The sequence below is a fragment of the Pseudophryne corroboree genome, chromosome 6 (genome assembly GCF_028390025.1).
Source record: "Pseudophryne corroboree isolate aPseCor3 chromosome 6, aPseCor3.hap2, whole genome shotgun sequence".
NCBI lineage: Eukaryota > Metazoa > Chordata > Amphibia > Anura > Myobatrachidae > Pseudophryne > Pseudophryne corroboree.
Window position 1 is genome coordinate 167,637,228 of NC_086449.1, and position 23,489 is coordinate 167,660,716.

The 23,489-nt window shown below is 47.4% G+C and overlaps 1 long non-coding RNA gene across 3 annotated transcripts in view; it reads left to right on the forward strand.

The window, feature by feature from the left end:
• Positions 1-2,587: 2,587 nt before the first annotated feature.
• The window catches only part of LOC134936832 (uncharacterized), a 38,127-nt gene continuing 17,225 nt past the window's right edge, over positions 2,588-23,489 (forward strand). Inside the window, exons 1-2 of one of the 3 annotated variants that reach the window (XR_010180556.1) lie at positions 2,588-2,771; positions 4,399-4,588. This is a non-coding gene — a long non-coding RNA (uncharacterized LOC134936832). Of the gene's footprint in view, positions 2,772-4,395; positions 4,589-23,489 lie in introns of all 3 variants that reach the window. The other 2 variants (XR_010180558.1, XR_010180557.1) reach the window with 2 other exon arrangements.

A 23,489-nucleotide genomic window follows, 5' to 3' on the forward strand; every position in this document is an offset into this window, starting at 1 on the left:
TCCAGACTTTTGTAAAAGGAGTACTACATATACAGCCCCCGGTTGTGCCCCCAGTGGCACCGTGGGATCTCAATGTAGTTTTGGATTTTCTCAAATCCCATTGGTTTGAGCCACTGAAATCGGTAGATTTGAAATATCTTACATGGAAAGTAACCATGCTACTGGCCCTGGCTTCAGCCAGGAGAGTGTCGGAATTGGCGGCTTTATCGTATAAAAGCCCATATCTGATTTTCCATTCGGACAGGGCAGAATTGAGGACGCGTCCTCATTTTCTGCCTAAGGTGGTATCAGCGTTTCACCTGAACCAGCCTATTGTGGTGCCTGCGGCTACTAGCGATTTGGAGGATTCCAAGTTGCTGGACGTTGTCAGAGCATTGAAAATATATATTTCAAGGACGGCTGGAGTCAGAAAATCTGACTCGCTATTTATACTGTATGCACCCAACAAGCTGGGTGCTCCTGCTTCTAAGCAGACGATTGCTCGTTGGATTTGTAGCACAATTCAACTGGCACATTCTGTGGCAGGCCTGCCACAGCCTAAATCTGTCAATGCCCACTCCACAAGGAAGGTGGGCTCATCTTGGGCGGCTGCCCGAGGGGTCTCGGCATTACAACTCTGCCGAGCAGCTACGTGGTCAGGGGAGAACACGTTTGTAAAATTCTACAAATTTGATACCCTGGCTAAGGAGGACCTGGAGTTCTCTCATTCGGTGCTGCAGAGTCATCCGCACTCTCCCGCCCGTTTGGGAGCTTTGGTATAATCCCCATGGTCCTGACGGAGTCCCCAGCATCCACTAGGACGTCAGAGAAAATAAGAATTTACTCACCGGTAATTCTATTTCTCGTAGTCCGTAGTGGATGCTGGGCGCCCATCCCAAGTGCGGATTGTCTGCAATACTTGTACATAGTTATTGTTACAAAAAAATCGGGTTGTTTATTGTTGTGAGCCATCTTTTCAGAGGCTCCTACGTTATCATACTGTTAACTGGGTTCAGATCACAAGTTGTACGGTGTGATTGGTGTGGCTGGTATGAGTCTTACCCGGGATTCAAAATCCTTCCTTATTGTGTACGCTCGTCCGGGCACAGTATCCTAACTGAGGCTTGGAGGAGGGTCATAGGGGGAGGAGCCAGTACACACCACCTAGTGGTCAAACGTTTAAATTTTGTGCCCTGTCTCCTGCGGAGCCGCTATTCCCCATGGTCCTGACGGAGTCCCCAGCATCCACTACGGACTACGAGAAATAGAATTACCGGTGAGTAAATTCTTATTTTTTAGACTTTAATCAACTTTTTAAGGTACGCAATGAAGCCCTGCACGGATCTCACAGATCCGGCCGGGATTCCTTGTGTTTTGTCAGGCAGTGTTTTACTCATCACTCCCGTAAAACACTGCCTGATATTACGAATCACATCGACATCGGAAAAAACGATTGTGCAAAACTCGGCAGCTTAGTGAATGATCGTATCAGGATTCAAAAAGTTGCAGTAAAATGCACCCGATACCATTCGAGTTCAAACACCCTTCAAAACGGACAAAATACGAATCTTTGTAAATATACCCCCTGGTCTCCATGAATCAGTTTAGGTAAGAGTAGCTTTAGACGATTCGATATTAATTTGGCAAACAATTTTAAATCAATATTCAATAACGAGATTGCCTATAGCTGCAGCAAGAGCTGGGAACCTTGACTTCTTTCGAGATAACAGTGATGTATGCTTCTAGCGTTTGTTTTGAGAAGCGGGATTTGTCAGATATGGAATTAAATGCTCGTGTGAGTAGGGGAGCTAACTTTTCATTAAATGTTTTGTAATATGCCATAGAAAAGCCATCAGGCCCTGGTCTTTTGCCTAAGGGAGAAGAATCAATGACCTTGACTACTTCCTTGGTAAGAATGGGTTCATCAAGAAATCTACATCTTCCTAAGAGTAGAAAAGTTCACCTAATATAAATATGAGGAGTTCGACGTTTGATGGGTAAGATCGTCAGATGCCCTCTACCCTCCCGATAGATTATATAACTTGTTGTAGTAAGCACTGAAAACTTCAGCTAATTTCCGTGTTTCATTGTATGTGCGACCCAGTCATGGCCGGATTAACAATGGGGCGGATGGAGCTGCAGCTCCAAGCCCCCCATTGAAAATAGGCCCACAGACCTCCCTGCAGTGCAGGCAGTAGCCAGTGCTGCTAGGAAAAAAACATTTCCTGTCAGCACATACATCAGCTCACTATCCTCCGGCTGCCCATTCACCCCCACCCCAAACTGGTCAGCCTGTGTCCTGACCGCTTTGTGTTGCAAGGGGCAGGGCTTCGGACGGGCAAGGGGGCGGGACTTCGGACGGGCAAGGGGGCGGAGCCACGTAAATAGTTACGAGACAGCAGCCTCTTGTCAAGACCCTGCCCCTCTTTCATGAGGCATGTTATTGTTGGAAAGCTGCAGCAGGAAAGGTATGCTGCAGCAAAAGCAATTATGTTTTGATGGGCGAGGGCGCGGGGCTTCGGATGGGCATGGGGGGTGGAGCCTCGGAGATATCTCTGAGGCTCCGCCCCCGAACCCACCAGAAGCCCCGCCCCCTTGTTCATCAAAACGTAAATGTTTTTGCTGCAGTATACCTTTCCTGCTGCAGCTTCCCAACAATAACATTGAAAGAGGGGAAGGGTCTTGACAGGAGGCTGCTGTCTTTTAGGAGAGCTGGGTCCCTGGATGTCAGAGCTGAGGGGGCATGCAAACCATGTGAGTAGCAGCCCACACCAGGCCCCGAGGTCTGCTATGTAAGTGGTGTCTATGTCAGTAAGTTTTGAAGGGGGAGGGGATGTGTGTGTGTCGCTAAGTAAGTAGTGTCTGTCAGTAAGTAGTGTCAGTAGGTTTTGCGTGTGTGTGTGTGTGTGTGTGTGTCAGTAAGTAGTGTCAGTAAGTTTTGCATTGTGTCTGTGTCAGTAAGTTTTGCATTTTGTGTGTGTCTGTGTAAGTTTTGTGTTGTGTCGTGTGTGTCAATATGTTTTGCGTTGTGTGTGTGTGTGTGTGTGTTAGTCAGTCCTGCGAGTGTGGCAGTACGCTCCGGTATGGCGTACCATTAAGAATGTGTCCGCCAGTACGCCATACCCCCGCCACACTGTAAAACACCACCACCAAGCTCCTAGATCTTGCTCGGAGGCGCCGCCAGCACCTTCTTCCTTTTCCAGGAAAAGGACTGCTGGGAGCATGAAGGTGATGTCATCACCCTCCCGCACCTGGCAGACTGGCAGAGAAAAAGTGACGATGGGGTGCCGGGCCACCGGTGTGTGGGTGGTATTCAGTATACCAGTTGTTGGGATCCCAGCGCACAGGATACCGGCGCCGGAATCCCGACAACCGGCATACCGACACCTTTTCTCCCATTTGGGGGTCCACGAACCCCCTGGAGGGAGGATAGCGTGGAGCTTACGCGCGCCACTGAGCCCGCAAGGGGCTCATTTGTGCTCACTTTGCTGTCGGGAAGCCGGCAGTCTGGATCCCGGCGCCGGTATGCTGGCCGCCGGGGACCCGGCCGCCGGCAACTCATACTACACCCCGGTGAGTAACTCTAATGGTCGGGACCCCTCCTCACAAGTACAATGAGGCGGCACTACCAAGTTTTGCTGGTGCAGTAAGATTTATTGATCCAGAATCTTACTAAATAAATCTTACTGCACCAGCAAGCTTGAAAAACCGAAGGAGGGCACTGGAGCAAATATTCACATTATAACAGGATGAGTGCTGGGTACACAGCTTATATATAATATTTTTTATTCTATAACAAGTGTCACATCCTGCTGTCCTTGTCTCTGTAGTCCGCAGGGACAGGGGGTGTCTGTGCCATGGATTCACATAATATATAACCACTTCACCTAGTGTCACATGGTTACATCCCTTAATGACATGTGACCACGCCCACGGCACGCAGGCACAGTACCACTGAGGAAAAAATGCTGTGTGCACCACAGGTGTCAGTAAGAAGTGTCTGTTAGTAAGTAGTGTTTGTGTCAGTACATTTTGCATGGTGTCTGTGTCAGTAAGTTTTGTGTGTGTCAGTAAGTAGCGTTTGTCAGTAGGTTTTGTACTGTGTGTGTGTGTGTGTGTGTGTGTGTGTGTGTGTGTGTGTGTGTGTGTGTGTGTGTGTGTGTCAGTAAGTAGTGTCTGTCAGTAAGTGGTGGGTGTCTGTGTCAGTAATACCCCTTTCACACCGCAAAAATAACCTGGTATACAGATCCGGCGCAACCCGCTCAGCAGAGTCTGCAAAGCAGGGAGGCGCTGGTCAAGAGAGGCGCTCTCCCTGCTCTGAGACTCTGCTGCTGCGCGCTGCTGCTGCCGGCTGCCACAGCAACAAGAGGCTGGAGCCCAGTCCACCAGCTGATCTTCCCTCTTTCTTCCTACCAGCAGAACATGCAGTAGGGAGTTCACTCCATCGTCCGCACAGGCTGGCCACTTTCACTTTCTGTTCCACTTCCTGGCTGCTTGTGATTTATGACATGAAGCTGTTCTCCATTCTCCCTGCGCTCGAGCCCTCCCCCTCTACAACATGCTGATGCAGGACCTTGAGTGTGGTCAGAGCAGGCCGACTGTGCCAAAAGTGAGTTTAACTCTTTGAAAGCTTTGGTTTCTAATGTATTGAATGCTGCTGCTGTAAGTGTGTGCTTTCTATATATATATTTTTTATTTTTTTACCATCGATCTATCTATCTATCTATCTATCTATCTATCTATCTATCTATCTATCTATCTATCTATCTATCTATCTATCACACACACAGGGGGGTGCAATTATTATATGTATAAGTGGCACTGAAACTGTGGGCATGTGTATAAGTGGCACAAACGTATATGTGTAACTGTATACGTGGCACTGATACCGTGGGCATTATTGTGTGTGTAAGCGGCACTGCTATCATGGCCATTATTATGTGTAACTGTATACGTGGCACTGCTACCGTGGGCATTATTATGTGTGTAAGCGGCACTGCTACCGTGGGCATTATTATTTGTGTAAGCGGCACTGCTACCGTGGGCATTATTATGTGTGTAAGAGGCACTACTACCGTGGGCATTATTGTGTGTGTAAGCGGCACTGCTACCATGGGCATTATTGTGTGTAACTGTATACGTGGCACTGCTACTGTGGGCATTATTATGTGTGTAAGCGGCACTGCTACCGTGGGCATTATTATGTGCGTAAGCGGCACTGCTACCGTGGGCATTATTATGTGTGTAAACAGCACTGAAACTGTGAGCATTATTATGTTAACTGTATACGTGGCACTGATACTGTGGGCATTATTATGTGTATAAGCGGCACTGCTATCATGGGAATTGTGTATATGGGGCACTACTGTGTAGCATAATGTGAATATGGGGCAGTACTGTGTGACGTAATATGAAATAGGGGCACTACATACGGTGTAATGACGATACTTTTGTGCTACTGTGTGGTGTAATTTGAATTTGGGGTACAATTGTGTGGGCACACCCGTTAATTGTGAGACCACACGTGCCTTCAGTGTGTGCTTTCCCTTTATTAAGTATTGGAGAGAGGGCGCAAATTTATAGTTTGCAGGGAGGCGCCAAACACCCTAGCACCGGCCCTGCTGGTATAGACTGGGTATATTGCTGGGTCGATACGTTCCGATGTGTGTTGTGAAAGGGGTCATGGGCGAATTCTGGATTGCCTGACCCAGTAATTCAACCCGGGAATAAAGAAGGGTTATTCTCGGGTTAAATACCAGGTCCGGTGCAGTGTGAACGGGTCACCCAGGTCGATGCAACCCGGGACCCGTTCACTGCATAGGGATGATCTCATCTCCCAGCACCGCCTCTGCACCGGATGCCTACTCCATCTCCGCCCACAGATGGCAACCCGAACCGGCAAATTGCCAGGTCGGGTTGGCGGTGTGTAGGGTCAAATGCTGGGTCCCACCCAGGAATGGACCCATTTCCAATTCCTAGGTGGGACCCGGCATTGTGATGGGAGAGCGGTATAAGTATTGTGTTGTGTGTGTGTCAGTAAGTAATGTCTGTGTCAGTAAGTTTATCTGTGTTGTGCGTGTGTGTCAGTCAGTAATATCTATCAGTAAGTGTCTGTGTCGGTAAGTTTTGTGTTGTGAGTGTGTGTGTTAGTAAATAGTGTCTGTCAGTAAGTGGTGATTGTGTCAGTAAGCTTTGTGTTGTGTGTGTGTGTGTGTGTGTGTGTGTGTGTGTGTGTCAGTAAGTAGTGTCTGTCAGTAAGTGGTGACTGTGTCACTCACATGGCATAGGCCACACCCCCTATTTAGACCACACCCACACCACACTGATCACACACCCACATCACTAGTCACACCACCGCAGCGCTTGTCACACCTCCTGCCGAGGCACACAATAGGCCCTTCCTAAATTTCAGCTCCAGGCCCATATGGACCTTAATCTGGCACTGGCGACCCTGATCATCTTTTATGGTGTGAATGAAAGTGATCGCCCGTTGTTCCCGCAGCGCTTTGGCCAACATTCTACCAGGTTTATTTCCCCACTGGTAGTGACGACTTCTACATTTACTATAAGACAATTTAATTTTGTCTGAGAAGAGCCTGTTGAGGGCGGCACGAGCCTCCTCAAGTTCAACGTAGTATTTGGGGGAATGGGATGCTTTATGAAAGGTTTCCAGTAATTTAATTTTGTCAAGCAGCTCATCTCTCTTCTGCATTTTTTGCTTCTTTAAATATTTATTTATTATTATTATTATTATTATTATTATTATTATTATTAACAGAGTCTTATATAGCGCAGCATATAATTGGTACCTAGTTGGATACAGGTGCCTTCAAGACGCATTTATGAGCTTCCCAAATTTATATTTTGGAAGTTTCCTCTCTGTCATTGTTACAGATATGGCTGAGTGTAATTGGGATTTACAATGAATGTCTTGTAAAAACATGTAATTAAAGTGCCACATCCAAGACTTATTGGGTAGGTGGGGGAGTGTCAGCTGAAGATAGACAGGGGCGTCGTCAGACCACGTAATCTAACCTATTGAGGTGTCTGATAAGAAGTGAAGGAGACAATGGCTAAGAAATAAATAATCTATTCCAAAGTATGGGGGTCATTCCGAGTTGTTCGCTCGCAAGCTGCTTTTAGCAGCATTGCACACGCTAAGCCGCCGCCTACTGGGAGTGAATCTTAGCTTATCAAAATTGCGAACGAAAGATTTGCAATATTGCGAAAATACTTCTCTGTGCAGTTTCTGAGTAGCTCGAGACTTACTCTGCCATTGCGATCAGATCAGTGCTTGTCGTTCCTGGTTTGACGTCACAAACACACCCAGCATTCGCCCAGACACTCCTCCGTTTCTCCAGCCACTCCCGCGTTTTTCCCAGAAACGGTAGCGTTTTTTCACACACTCCCATAAAACGGCCTGTTTCCGCCCAGAAACACCCACTTCCTTTCAATCACATTACGATCACCAGAACGAAGAAAAAACCTCGTAATGCCGTGAGTAAATTTCCTAACTGCATAGCAAATTTACTTGGCGCAGTCGCAGTGCGACCATTGCGCATGCGCAATAAGTGGAAAATCGCTGCGATGCGAAGAAATTTACCGAGCGAACAACTCGAAATGACCCCCTATGTGTGATGCGCGTACGAGTAAAATGAGTAGTCCAGGTCAGTGGGGTGGGATAGTTTCCAAGTATCAATCAGCTGGTGGTCCCCATTTTATTCTTAAAGGGGTACAACAGATGGGTTGAGTATTGTTTTTCAATACATTTTGTATTGTAAATGAAACCTTTGCACTTGAACCATACTGTCCAGTGTATATGACACTTAAATATATAAACAGAATGTGACAGCAGATAAGAACCAATTGGCCCATCTAGTCTGCCATAAACACATGTACACGCACACACTTGCATACTATGGTTAATTATTATTATTATTTTTTTGTGGGTTTTTTTGGTGGTGGTGGTGGGGGGGACCCAGTTAACCTACCAGAATATTATTAAATTGTGGGAGGAAACCATAGTACTCAGAGAATACCCACACAAGTACAGGGAGAATATATAAACTACACACAGTTAGGGACATGATAGGAATTGAGCCCATGTCCTCAGTGCTGTGAGGGAGTAATGTTAACCATTACGGCAGAGGCGGCCAAAACGTCGATCGCGATCTACCGGTAGATCGCGGAGCTCTCACCAGTAGATCGCGATCCAAGTGTAACCTGCTGCCTCTGCCCGGAGCGTTCCCACTGATGCATTGCGCGGGTGACGTCATGACGTCAGCCGCGCACCCGCGCGATGCGCGATTGGGAAAGCGATGTGAGGAGCCTGTGCGCCTGCTTGATCTGGGTTGATCCAGTCAGCGCCAGTGGCAGCAGGACAGCGGCAGCGGCAGGAAGCGGGAGCAGGCACGGGAGCAGGATCCAGCCAGCGGGGAGACAGCGAGACAGCCAGCGTGGATCCAGCCAGCTAAAGTAAGTATATCTGGCACTGTGGGCACATGGCACTGTGGGGGCATATGTGGCACTGTGGGCACACGGCACTGTGGGGGCATATGTGGCACTGTGGCGGCATATGTGGCACTGTGGGGTCATATGTGGTACTGTGGGCATATGTGGCACTGTGGGGGTATATCTAACACTGTGGGGGCATATGTGGCACTGTGGGCACATGGCACTGTGGGGTCATATGTGGTACTGTGGGCATATGTGGCACTGTGGGGGCATATGTGGCACTGTGGGCACATGGCACTGTGGGGGCATATCTGGCACTGTGGGAGCATACGTGGCACTGGAGGCATATCTGGCACTGGGGGCATATGTGTATCTGGCACTGTAGGGGCATATGTGACACTGTTGGCACATGGCACTGTTGGGGCACATATGGCACTGTGGGGTCATATGTGGTACTGTGGGCATATGTGGCACTGTGGGGGCATATGTGGCACTGTGGGGTCATATCTGGCACTGTGGGCACATGGCACTGTAGGGGCATATGTGGGGGTATGTGGCACTGTGGGGGCATATGTGGCACTGTGGGGGAATATATGGCACTGGGGGCATATCTGGCACTGTGGGGACATATCTGGCACTGTGGGGGCATATGTGTATCTGGAATGGTGGGGGCATATCTGGTACTGTGGGGGCATATGTGTATCTGGCACTGTGGGGGCATATGTGTTTGAGGTTTTTACCTGTGGGGGGCCAATGAGTGATTTCGTGCGAGACAGTCATAACACCCAGTGCAGCAAGGATACGCCTCTTTTTATACCACGCCCCTTTTGTGTTATACCACACCCCTTTTTGCGGCGCGCAAAATTATCCCGCATGAGTAGATCACAAAAGCTTTTCAGCTTTCAAAGTAGATCACCGACTCCAAAAGTCTGGCCACCCCTGCATTACGGTATCCGGTCTTTAGGTCGACCACTATTGGTCGACATGCATTAGGTTGACATGGTCTTTAGGTCGACATGGTCACTAGGTCGACACATGAATAGGTCGATATGAGTTTTTCATTTTTATTTATTTTTTTAACTTTTTCATACTTTACGATCCACGTGGACTACGATTGGGAATAGTAACCTGAGTTGAGTGCAGCATTAGTGGAGCGAGGCACCTTGCCCGAAGCATTGTCAGGCAGACACGGTGCACTAATTTGGGTTCCCGATCACTTTAGGAAGAAAACGATACCCCAAAAAATGAAAAAGCTCATGTCGACCTTTTTCCATGTCGACCTTTTCCACGTCGACCTATTTCAGGTGTCGACCTAGTCACTCTTGACCAAAAGTGGTCGACCTAATGACTGTCGACCTAGTTACTGTCGGCCCAACGATCCACTCCCAAACATTACACCATCCGTACTTTATTACGTTAGTATATTGTGTACAAATAGGGTAATGCCAGTCCTGTCCAATGTAACCAGCCCAAATACAATTGTTTATCCCTCATTTGCTTATCATTCTCTTACTTAAAGCATCTTCAACAGCACCAAATCCCGCGGTTCTCTGCTACCCTGATACTTATGTCAATGTCATCTGCTGCTGTAGCTATGTTTATTTACCCTGTACTTGTCCTTTATTGTCTTCAACTGTAAAGGGGGGTACACACGTAGAGATTTCTCCCAGAGATGCGGGCTGCTCAGCACACATCTCTGGACGCTCAGCACACAGGGGGTCATTCCGAGTTGTTCGCTCGTTATTTTTTTGTCGCAACGGAGTGAATAGTCGCTAATGCGCATGCGCAATGTCCGCAGTGCGACTGCGCCAAGTAAATTTGCTATGCAGTTAGGAATTTTACTCACGGCATTACGAGGTTTTTTCTTCGTTCTGGTGATCGTAATGTGATTGACAGGAAGTGGGTGTTTCTGGGCGGAAACTGGCCGTTTTATGGGTGTGTGTGAAAAAACGCTACCGTTTCTGGGAAAAACACGGGAGTGGCTGGAGAAACGGAGGAGTGTCTGGGCGAACGCTGGGTGTGTTTGTGACGTCAAACCAGGAACGAAACTGACTGAACTGATCGCAGATGCCGAGTAAGTCTGGAGCTACTCAGAAACTGCTAAGAAGTGTCTATTCGCAATTCTGCTAATCTTTCGTTCGCAATTTTGATAAGCTAAGATTCACTCCCAGTAGGCGGCGGCTTAGCGTGTGCAAAGCTGCTAAAAGCAGCTTGCGAGCGAACAACTCGGAATGACCCCCACAGCGCGATGTGTGCTGAGCGAGGGGAAAGAAAGCAAAAACGGTCACTTCACCCAGACAAATCTAGAGCCGGTGATAGCAACGCGCAGGGCCGCACATAGTTGTCGCCAGCACCCCTACACACGGAGCGATGTGTGTTTAATTTCTAAGCAATCTAGTCAGAATGCATATAAATGAAGCACACATCGCTACATGTGTACCCACCTTAAGTCACTGTTTTCCTGTTTTGATTAGTTGTTTATGTACTCTTGTAATTGGGCGCTGCAGATCCCTTGTGGCGCCATATAATAAAAGATAATAATAATAAAGTATACTATTTATGCTTGCCCCTTTTCCTGCATATGAGTACACTCAAAATGTAAATGCATTCATTTCTATATTAGCCCCAATTATATTTTTGTTTTTCTACAGTGCACCATACATCAGGTCCTACAAGTTTTAATTTATTTTATTTTCTCTTACGTCCTATAGGATGCTGGGGTCCACATTAGTACCATGGGGTATAGATGGGTCCACCAGGAGCCATTGGCACTTTAAGAGTTTGAGAGTGTGGGCTGCCTCCTCCTTCTATGCCCCTCCTACCAGACTCAGTTTAGAAAATGTGCTCGGAGGAGCCGGTCACAGCTAGGGGAGCTCTACAGAGTTTCCTTAGTAAAAGTTATTTTTTAGAGTTTATTGTTTACAGGGTGGCTGCTGGCAACAGCCTCCCTGCAGCGAGGGACTTAGGGGGGGAGCAGTGTCCGCCCTGCGGGGTCTGAGCCACTGTCTCTGCTGACTGGACACTGAGCTCCAGAGGGGATAGATCGTTTCCCGCCACAGGGGATCGCTCAACCCAGCAGCATGCCGCCACCCCCTTGCAGAGCTGAAGATTGTGGCGAGTCAGACACCGACCCCCCTAGCAAGCGGGGGGCCGGTGTTAAGATGGCGGCATCAGGGTAGGAGCGCAGTATTAACTGCGCTCCGGGTGGCTCAGTTGTAAATTGTGCGGCGCTGTGAGGGGCGCCCGGAGACAGCGCCTGCACCCTACACTGGTCACTCAGCCTGTCGGGGTCCCCGGATCTCAGCCAGCAAAAAATCCTCAGGCCAGTATAATCCTATGAAGAGCGGGAAGACAGCGCCATTTTGGGGGCGGAACTTCTCAGAGCGGACCCAGCAGCGTTCTGCGCCATTTTCCTGCCTGCACAGCGCTGTCCAGGAAAGAAGCAAGTCCCTCCACAGCAATCTCCAGCTATCTCACGGTACCAGCAGTGCCAGATTAAGGTCCACATGGGCCTGGAGCTGAAATTTCTGAAGGGCCTATTGTTTGCCGCCGCAGCTTGTGTGACTAGTGATGTGGTCTGAAAAGGGGCTGTGGTCTGAGTTATGGACTGTGGCTAGTACCGTTCTACAATCACCTCAATTGCCTTCCCCACTATGCTTAAATTAACAGTGTAATGTGAAAGTCTACAAATTAACAAAAGGAAATGCCGCTTGTTAATGTGACAAAAAAAGTAAAATGTCTGATACAGTAATATGAGTAAAACTCAAGATATGTATGTTTATAAAATGTTACAATTATGTAAACAGTAATATAACAAATATATGACAGTGCATTGAACAAATAAAATAAAATTTGGTCATAAAAGTGGTAATGAATTTATCTTTTAACCTAAAAAAATGTCAGCCATCTTAAGCAATGAATATAGGGTCCTGGTATGGTTAATGGCATACAAAAGCACCTACAGTAATCTGCACTTTTAATTTGTATCCCAAGGTGTTCAAATGGACTATTCTATGGTTGAGCCATTCACCCGAAATAGATCACAGCAGTTTCCTGAAGCAAATTGCAGTAGTGCAGTAATCAGGACAGCAGTCATGTGTAGTTGGACTACAGAGCATGTGGGCTGGGCATTGCAGCAGTTCCATGTAGTTGGCGCACACTGATGCTCTCTATATGGCTAGATCCCATATAGAGAGCAACAGTGTCACCATATAATACAGAGAGCGTCTGAGATGCCATATAATACAGAGCATCAGTGACACCATATAATACAGAGAACGTCTGTGACGCCATATATCACAGAGAGCATCAGTGACGCCATATAATACAGAGAGTGTCTGTGACGCCATATAACACAGAGAGCATCAGTGACGCCATATAATACAGAGAGCATTAGTGATGCCATATAATACAGAGAGCATCAGTCAGTGACCCATATAATACAGAGAGCACCAATGACGCCATATAATAGAGAGAGCATCAGTGACGCCATATAATACAGAGAGCATCAGTGACGCCATATAATACAGAGAGCATCTGAGATGCCATATAATACAGAGAGCATCAGTGACGCCATATAATACAGAGAGCATCTGAGATGCCATATAATACAGAAAGCGTCAGTGACGCCATATAATACAGAAGGCATCAGTGACGCCATATAATACAGAGAGCGTCAGTGGCGCCATATAATACAGAGAGCCTCAGTGACACCATATAATACAGAGAGCCTCAGTGACACCATATAATACAGAGAGCATCAGTGACACCATATAATACAGAGAGCATCAGTGACGCCACATAATACAGAGAGCATCAGTGACGCCATATAATACAGAGAGCCTCAGTGACGCCATATAATACGGAGAGCATCTGTGACGCCATATAACACAGAGAGCGTCTGTGACGCCATATAACACAGAGAGCGTCAGTGACGCCATATAACACAGAGCGTCTGTGACGCCATATAACACAGAGCATCTGTGACGCCATATAACACAGAGAGCGTCTGTGATGCCATATAATACAGAGTGTCAGTGACGCCATATAACACAGAGAGCGTCAGTGACGCCATATAACACAGAGCATCAGTGACGCCATATAACAGAGAGCGTCAGTGACGCCATATAACACAGAGCGTCTGTGACGCCATATAACACGGAGAGCGTCAGTGACGCCATATAATACAGAGAGCATCAGTGACCCATATAATACAGAAAGCATCAGTGACCCATATGAGATTACCAGTGTTGCCATATAATACAGAGAGCATCAGTGACCCATATAATACAGAGAGCATCAGTGACCCATATAATACGGAGAGCATCAGTGACGCCATATAATACAGAGATTACCAGTGTCGCCATATAATTCAGAGATTACCAGTGTCGCCATATAATACAGAGAGCATCAGTGACCCATATAATACAGAGAGCATCAGTGACCCATATAATACGGAGAGCATCAGTGACGCCATATAATACAGAGATTACCAGTGTCGCCATATAATTCAGAGATTACCAGTGTTGCCATATAATACAGAGAACATCAGTGACCCATATAATACAGAGAGTGTCTGTGACGCCATATAATACAGAGATTACCAGTGTCGCCTTATAATTCAGAGATTACCAGTGTCGCCATATAATACAGAGAGCATCAGCGCTGTCTGTGAGAGCATCAGTGACCCATATAATACGGAGAGCATCAGTGACGCCATATAATACAGAGATTGCCAGTGTCGCCATATAATTCAGAGATTACCAGTGTCGCCATATAATACAGAGAGCATCAGTGACCCATATAATACAGAGAGCATCAGTGACCCATATAATACGGAGAGCATCAGTGACGCCATATAATACAGAGATTACCAGTGTCGCCATATAATTCAGAGATTACCAGTGTCGCCATATAATACAGAGAGCATCAGTGACCCATATAATACAGAGAGTGTCTGTGATGCCATATAATACAGAAAGTGTCTGTGATGCCATATAACACAGAGAGCATCAGTGACGCCATATAACACAGAGAGCGTCAGTGACGCCATATAACGCAGAGAGCGTCTGTGACGCCATATAACACAGAGAGCGTCAGTGACGCCATATAACACAGAGAGCGTCAGTGACGCCATATAACACAGAGAGCGTCAGTGACGCCATATAACACAGAGAGCATCAGTGACGCCATATAATACAGAGAGCGTCTAACCATAATTAGCTAACCCAATTATTCCAAATAGCATTTTCCTCATTATACTTCTCCCTCCATCCCCACTAAGGCAATCACAAACTGCTGTTTATTTCTATTACTTTCCTTTCACCTGTTGAAGATCAATGTTAATCTTATTAGGGGGGCCACCATGAGGATGTAGGAACTCTGTGGGCAGTGCTGCAACATAGCCTCTGCAAGTCCCCAGCGGCGCACACATCGCATAGCATTTTTTTATAACAATGAAAAAAAAACTTTTTTATTAAATCAGCTGCGGGACACTACAAAGTATGACAGGCATCCTGCTTTCTCCTCAGTCCAGTGTCCTCTCTGCAGCGAAGGTTGATGCGCTCACAGTACACTGTTGAAACAACCAAATGCTGCTGCCAAGTCGAGCTGTAAATGAGACTCGCTGAGCAGGAAAATCAGCGCCAGCCGCGAGCCGCCTTACCTAACCCGTTCATGGAGATGTAGTTTCAGATCATCCTCACATCTACCATGGCTCCGCCCCCTAGCTCCGCCCCTGGGGTGGAACCTATGTGATGTCATGCGGTACAGGAAGGGCTGGGGAGCTCCTCACTGCACCGCTGTTTTTAATGCTGGGGACCCGGCTTCAAAAGACATTCTCCCGGGCAGGTAGGGGAGGCGGCGGCTTAGCAGGGTTTTCATAGGGGCCTGGGAGGACGGACGCTGGCAGCATGTGATAGGAAAACATTTTTCCTGTCAATGCTGCCAATCTCCTGTGGGCCTATTTTCATGGGGAGGCCTGGAGCTGCAGCTCCATCCGCCCCATTGTTAATCCGGCCCTGGGTACCAGGGGGTTGTAGAAGGGGGGGGGGGGGGGGGGGGGGGCGAGGCTGCCCTTATATGTATAAAAGCGCTGTGTGTGGGTTGGCTCCAATCTCTACGTCTCTCTTGCCATTCTTGGGGAGAAACTCTGTCTGTATACCCTGTGTGTGTGTGTGGAGTGTTTGTGGTCACCAATAGCAATGTCCAGGGACTCTGTGTCATATGCTGCAGAGGATTTGTCCTCTCAAGATGATCCCATTCCATGTAATCAGGATTGCACTGATTTAGCACAGATTCCAGCAAGGGAGCCGGAATGGTTATCCTCTATCAAAAATATGATTTCTCAGATTTCACAGAAGGTTGCACAAAATGAATCTGCTACCCAGGTGCTGCAGAATATAGCAGTCTGGCCCAGTTCTGGTACCTCAGGTCCACCCGCTTTGTACTCCCATAAGCGTCCTTGAGCACAAATTATGCAAGATGACACTGATACAGATTCTGACGGTGATGATGGGGTAAGGGGGACAGCATCTCTTGCTAAAGGGGTGCAGTTGATGATAGAGGCTATTAGGGATGTGTTAAATATTAATGATACACCACCTGAGCAGGCTGAGGAGGCTTGCTTCTGAGAATAAGAAAGCCTCGCTAACCTTCCCTGCGTCAAAAGAATTAAATGCTATTTTTGAAAAGGCTTAGGAAAACCCTGAGAAAAAATTCCAGATCCCTAAGAGGGTTCAGGTGGCATTTCCTTTTCCTGTTGAGGATAGGAAAAAATGGGAAAACCCGCCTATTGTTGACGCGTCAGTATCCAGACTTTCAAAAAAGGTGGTGTTGCCTGTTCCGGGATCTACCGCCTTGAAAGTGCCGGCTGATCGTAAGATTGATAATACGCTCAAATCCATGTACATGGCTTCAGGGGCTATACTGCGTCCCACTATTGCCAGTGCTTGGATTGCCAAAGCTATAGTAAAGTGGTCAGGCACCTTACTTGAAGATTTGGATACTATGGATAAGGATGATGTTGGCTTATTTTTGCGCAACATTCGGGATTCAGCGGGATTTCTGGTGGAATCCATGAAAGATCTGGGTTCCATTGCTGCAGGAATTTCTTCCATGTTGGTCTCAGCACGGCGGGGACTGTGGTAGTCAATGGTCTGCCGACACAGAATCCAGGAAAAGTGTGGAGTCCCTACCGTATACAGGTCAGGCTCTCTTTGGGGAAGCGCTAGATGCGTGGATTTCCACCGCTACAGCAGGTAAGTCTCCCTTTCTTCCCTCAGCTGCTCCTGCTCCGAAGAAACCGTTTTCTTCACCTACATCACAGCCCTTTCGGACTATGAAGTCCAGAAAGGCCAGGCCGTCCAACACCTTCTTTCGGGGAGGTAGGCCCAAGTCCAAGAGACCCGCTACGGCAGGTTCCCAGGAACAGAAACCTATTTCAGGTACACCAAAGTCATCCGCATGATGGTGGACTGCTGGTCCCGGAGTTGTGGCCAGTGGGAGCGCAACTCAGGCAGTTCAGTCACGTCTGGGTGTCGTCCGGCCTGGATCCCTGGGTGCAAGATATTGTGTCCCAGGGGTACAGGCTGGAGTTTCAAAATCTCCCCCCTCACTGATTTTTCAAATCAGGTTTACCAGCTCTGCTGGCAGACAGGACGGTCCTACAAGCCGCCGTCCAGAAGTTGGTGGAGTCACAAGTCATTGTGCCCGTACCACCTCATATGCGCAACAAGGTTTACTATTCGAACCTTTTCGTGGTACCGAAACTGGATGGTTCGGTCAGGCCCATTCTGAACCTAAAGTCACTAAACCTCTTTCTGAAGGAGTTCAAGTTCAAAATGGAGTCTCTAAGAGCGGTGATATAAAGTCTGGAAGAGGGGGAATTCCTGGTATCCCTGGATATCAAGGATGCGTACCTCCACATTCCGATCTGGCTGATCAAGGAAGGTGGTCAATTCTGGAAGTCGGCCTTCCGATCAACATTCTGGAACTAAGAGCCGTATACAACGATCTTCTTCAGGTGGCCCATCTTCTAAGAAATCGGGCCATTCAAGTGCAGTCGGACAGAGTAACAACAGTGGCTTACATAAACCGACAGGGCAGAACGAAGAGCAGAGCTGCCATGGTGGAGGTAACGAGAATCCTCCTTTTGGCAGAAAAACACACGTTGGCGCTGTCAGCAATCTTCATTCCGGGAGTAGACAACTGGGAAGCAGATTTACTCAGCAAATACAATCTCCATCCGGGGGAGTGGGGTCTCCATCCGGTGGTGTTCAAAGACATAACAGACCTTTGGTGATTACCCCAAATAGACATGATGGCCTCTCATCTCAACAAGAAGCTTCGGCGTTATTGTTCCAGGTCAAGGGACCCACAGGCAGTGGCAGTGGACGCCCTAGTGTCTCCGTGGGTGTTCCAGTCGGTGTACGTGTTTCCACCACTCCCACTCATCCCAAGAATCCTAAAGCTCATAAGGAGAACAAGGGTTCAAGCGATCCTCATTGCTCCAGACTGGCCGAGAAGGGCTTGGTACGCGGACTTTCCGGATCTACTACAAGAAGAGCCGAGGACCCTTCCTCTTCGGGAGGACCTGCTGCAGCCTATCAGGACTCACCACGGCTACGTTTGACGGCATGGAGGTTGAACGCCTGATATTAGCTCGGAAGGCATTCCGAACAAAGTTATTCCTACCCTGATACAGGCTAGGAAAGGAGTAACGTCTAAACATTACCATCGTATTTGGAAAAAATGTGTCTTGGTGTGAGTCCGAGAGGTTTCCTACAGTGGAGTTTCAACTGGGACGGTTTCTCCTCTTCCTGCAGGCAGGAGTGGATATGGGCCTGAGGTTGGGATCTGTGAAGGTCCAGATTTCGGCCCTATCCATTTTCTACCAGAAACAATTGGCTGCCCTCCCTGAGGTTCAGACCTTTTCGAAGGGAGTTCTGCACATCCAGCCTCCCTTTGTACCGCCTACGGCGCCATGGGATCTTAACGTGGTGTTGCAGTTTCTCCAGTCTGACTGGTTTGAGCCTCTGCAAGAGGTAGAGGTCCGTCTATATCCCATGGTACTAATGTGGACCCAAGCATCCTCTACAGACTACGAGAAAAGGATTTACCGGTAGGTAATTAAAATCCTATTTTCACTACTAAATACTTCTGTACTATGCAGCAAAATAAAATAGTAAATAATAATCAAAGAGGCACCAGACAACTGGCATCCTGTGCCAGAAATTTTAGAGCCCCCCCCCCCCCCCAGTAGGGTCCCGTATGACCCCCTAATAATCCTATATATATATATATATATATATATATATATTTATATATATGTATATATATATATATATATATATATATATATATACACTGCTCAAAAAATAGGATTTTGGTACTTACCAGGTAAATCTTTTTCTTTGAATCCATAGGGGGCACTGGAGTACTCTTGGGATATGGACGGTGTTAGCAAGGACTGGGCACTGAATATTCAAATTTCAGTAACTCTCCTCCCCTCCATACTCCCAGAATACCTCAGTGTTTTTTCCTGAGGCGAACAGGATAGAGAGGATGAACAATGGAGAATTACCTATAACATTATAACCTAACGGACAACAATATAGTTGACACATAACGTAACTGACAACTAACCAGTTGACACCATAACCGATAAATCGGTGAGAATGTGTTACCATAAGATCCACTGAACTTACCACAACCAGGTAAAACTGCTCTGGGTGGGCGTCCAGTGCCCCCTATGGATTCAAAGAAAAGGATTTACCTGGTAAGTACCAAAATCCTATTTTCTTTTTCATCCACTAGGGGTCACTGGAGTACTCTTGGGACGTACCAAAGCTTCCCCTGTGGGCGGGAGAGCTGTTTGGCACCTGTAACACTAAGCGGCCAAAGCTATATGCTGATGCCGCAAACGTATCAAACTTGTAAAAGCGCACAAACGTGTGCACTGATGGGCATGTAGCCGCACGGCAAAGCTGCGTCGTAGAAGCTCCACGACCAGCTGCCCATGAAGTTCCCACAGAACGTGTGGAATGAGCTGTTACTGATGTAGGCGGCTGTAACCTAGCATGAAGGTAAGCCTGACGTATGGTCAGTTTTATCCATCTGGATAAGGTCTGCTTAGAAGCTGGCCAACCCATCTTGGCAGCATGATAGAGAACCAACAACGTATCCGTCTTACGAACTGTAGACGTTCGGGATACCCAAACGCGTAATGCGCGTACCACATCCAAAGTTCCCGAATTACCTGTTCACACAGAAACTACCATTGGTTGATTGATGTGAAAAAGATGACACTACCCTTGGCAATAAAACGGAATTCGTCCGAAGTTCCGCTCTGTCATCATGAAACCCCAAAAACGGTGGCTTGCATGACAAGGCACCCAGATCTGAAACATGCGTTGCCGAAGCTAAGGCTAGAAGAAAAATTGTTAAAGTGAGAAACTTAATATCCACTTGCTGTAAGGGTTCAAAATATGACAACTGTAAGAAATCTAAAACCAGATTCAAGTCCCATGGCGCTGTAGGTGGAATGAATGGAGGCTGTACTCGGAGGACACCTTGCAGAAAGGTGTGTACAGACGGCAATAGAGCCAATCGTCTTTGAAAGTAAATTGACAAAGCAGAGACCTGCACCTTTAGTGTAGATAAACGCAGTCCTCCATCTAACCCCGTCTGTAGAAATAACAAAAGACGGGATAACTTGAAAGATGATGTCGGAAACTTCCGAGCTTCACACCAACCTATATAGGCACGCCAAATTCTGTAATAATGAGCTGCCGTAACTGGCTTCCTAGCACGTAACATGGTTGGTATAATCGATTCTGGAATGCCCTCTCTTCTTAAGAGGGCGGTCTCCACAGTCACCCCGTCAAATGCAGCTGCGCTAAATCGGGGTAAAGGAACGGACCCTGTTGTAACAATTCTGGACGTAGTGGGAGCGGCCAAGGATCGTCTGCGAAGATCCGAGAACCAAGCTCTCCGAGGCCAATGAGGCGCCACTAGTATGACTGTGGCGGACTCTCTTTTGATCCGTTTTAGCAACAGAGGGAGCAGCGGAAACGGTGGAAACAGATACACGAGGCTGTACGGCCACGCGATTGTGAGAGCATCAACCGCCACTGCCTTTGGATCTCTTGTCCTGAACACATACTGGGGCGTTTGGTGATTGTGGCGAGATGCCATCAGGTCCACCTGAGGGTAACCCCACCTTTGGACCAACATGTGAAACCCTTCTGGATTTAATGCCCATTTTCCTGGATGAAAATCCCGACGACTGAGATAATCCGCCTCTCAGTTGTCCACTCCTGGAATGAACACTGCCGACAATATCACTTGGAGATGCTCGGGCCAAATGAGGATTCGAGCTACTTCCCGCATTGCCATGTGGCTTCTCGTTCCTCTTTGTTTGTTAATGTACGCGACCGCCGTTGCGTTGTCTGACTGCATCTGGACAGTCTGAGACCGGAGCATGTGCACTACTTGTCGTAGCCCATTGTAAATTACCTGGAGTTCCAGGACATTTAGAGATAGCAACCTTTCGTGATCTGCCCAGAGACCCTGGAGCTGACAATTTTGAACCACAGCTCCCCAACCTCTGAGACTCACGTCCGTCGTTAGAATTATCCAATTCCAGGCGTTGAACCGTTTCCCTGCGGTTAGATTGTGTACTTTGAGCCACCAGAGTAGAGATACTCTGGTCCGTGGCGACAACCTCACCCTGTGGTGAATCTGCAGATGCGAGCCCGACCACTGTGCGAGCACATCCAGTTGAAAAGGACGCGAGTGAAATCTTCCGACCTGAAGCGCTTCGAAAGCCACCACCATTGTGCCTAAGAGGCGAATGCACAAATGTACCGAGACTGTGCGTGGCTTGAGCACTAATTGTACCAGATGACGAATAATCTGTACTTTCTGTTCTGGTAGGTAAATTCTTTGATTTACCGTATCGAGAATCATACCTAGGAATTGAAGTCGTTGAGACGGAATCAGATGTGATTTCTTGAAGTTGACAATCCAACCGTGCTGAACTAGTACATTGTACGTTAACAACGCATGTTGGAGGAGCATCTGTTGAGACGGAGCTTTGATGAGGAGATCGTCCAAGTACGGAACTATTATCACTCCCAAGGATCTGAGATGAGCTATCATCACATACATCACTTTGGTGAATACCCGAGTCACTGACGAGAAGCCAAATGGTAGAGCCTGAAACTGGTAATGGTTCTGCCGTATCGCAAAACGCAAGAACCTCTGATGAGGTGGCCAAATCGGAATGTGTAAGTACGCATCCTTGAGATCCAGCGCAATCCTGAATTCCTGTGGCTCTAAACCTGCAATTACTGACCGCAGAGATTCCAACTTGAATCTGTAGTAAGTGACGTACTGAATGAGACCCTGTAAGTTCAATATTGGCCTGACCGAGCCATCCGGCTTTAGTGGCACAAACAGACTGGAATAATAACCCTGACCTTGTTGGTGTACAGGGACTGGAATCAAAACTGCGGAATCCAGCAGAGACTGAATGGCAATTTGCAGAACCGCCCTCTTGTCGTCCGACACAGGCAGTCCTGTCTTGAAAAACCGCAGTGGCGGGAGACAGTCGAACTGTATTTTGTAACCTTTTTACATTAAATTGCGGATCCACCCATCTGTGGATGTCTGGAACCACGCCAAATGGAACGTCTGAAGGCGTGCCCCCACAACTGGAGATCCGAGATGGCTGGGAGCCCGTCATGCCACTGGCTTGTTGATGGTCTTAGCGTCCTGACGACGGTTAGTGGTTTGTTGAAACCACGTCCTCTACCACGTCTACCATGTGTGGTTGTTCCTGTATCACGGCCTTGATAGGGCTGAGGTCTAAAGGATTGGAAACGCTGGTTCAGAGTATTACCGTCTAGGTACCTCAGAAATCCATATGTCCACTTCAGGACCAAACAATTTCTCGCCAGCATAAGGTAATGTCTGCCTCCGTCTGCCAAGAACGCAGCCAGAGGGCACGTCGTGCCGCATGATCATCTTTCTGTAGGCTGACCTGAGCTGTGTTCCACGCAACTATAGCCTTATTCTCCCAAATTCCCCCTAAAGTAGGTCTAAGCAACACCCCGGCTGCTGTATACATTGACTTTAGTATAGCTTCTAGCTTACACTCTGACGGGTCTTTAAGCGTAGTAGCAGATGGAATGGGTAACTGTGAAAGTTTTGACACCAGCGAATCCACAGCCGGTGGATTTTCCCATTCATAGACTCTGGTTTATTAAGAGAATCTGAATAAGGAAAACACACTGAAGATCTCTGTTGTTTAGCAAATAACACTTCATTTGAAATAGGTTCTTCAGTCTGTACAATCTAGAACCTGACGTACTGCCCTGATGAGATCATCACTGGCGGGGCTAATAGTAATAGTCACTATCTGACTACTGGCACACCTCACCCTCCTCATATTCTTCTTGCAATATGAGGTATGGCATTGAATCGTCATAACTATTTTTCGGAATAGAGCTAGACTTTTGTGCAAAGTGCTGGACGACTCCTGAGCCCCTACTGTATCTCAGGAGGCATTGTCCTAGCCTCAGATCTCTCACGTTCCTTACCTGCCGTGGCCATTTTTGATTGTAAACCCGACATAACATCCTCCAGCCTTGGTATGGAGGCTGAGGGGAAGGGAACGTATCTGTTGTATTTACAAACATATTGTGTCACACACGCACAGACGTTGCAGTTAAGCTGCCTTTGAGTTAGCATTAGCCTGACTTATTATGTACAGATACAGACAAGTAGACAAAGATAACAAGTCCCACGACTCAGTAAATGTTACTAAAGTGCATATAAGCCTGAAGTGCAGTGCACATGGGCTACACTACATGAAACCTGATCTGTGCAAAATTCCTAGTAACACCCATGCTCCATCCGATGGCCGAGTGTAGTAGGACAGCAACTTCCTGAAAAAAGAAGCAGGAAGTAGAGTTAAAATGGCGTCCTGCCATGTGCTTAATATATACAAAAATATATATACCTACATCCAGTATATATATATATATATATAT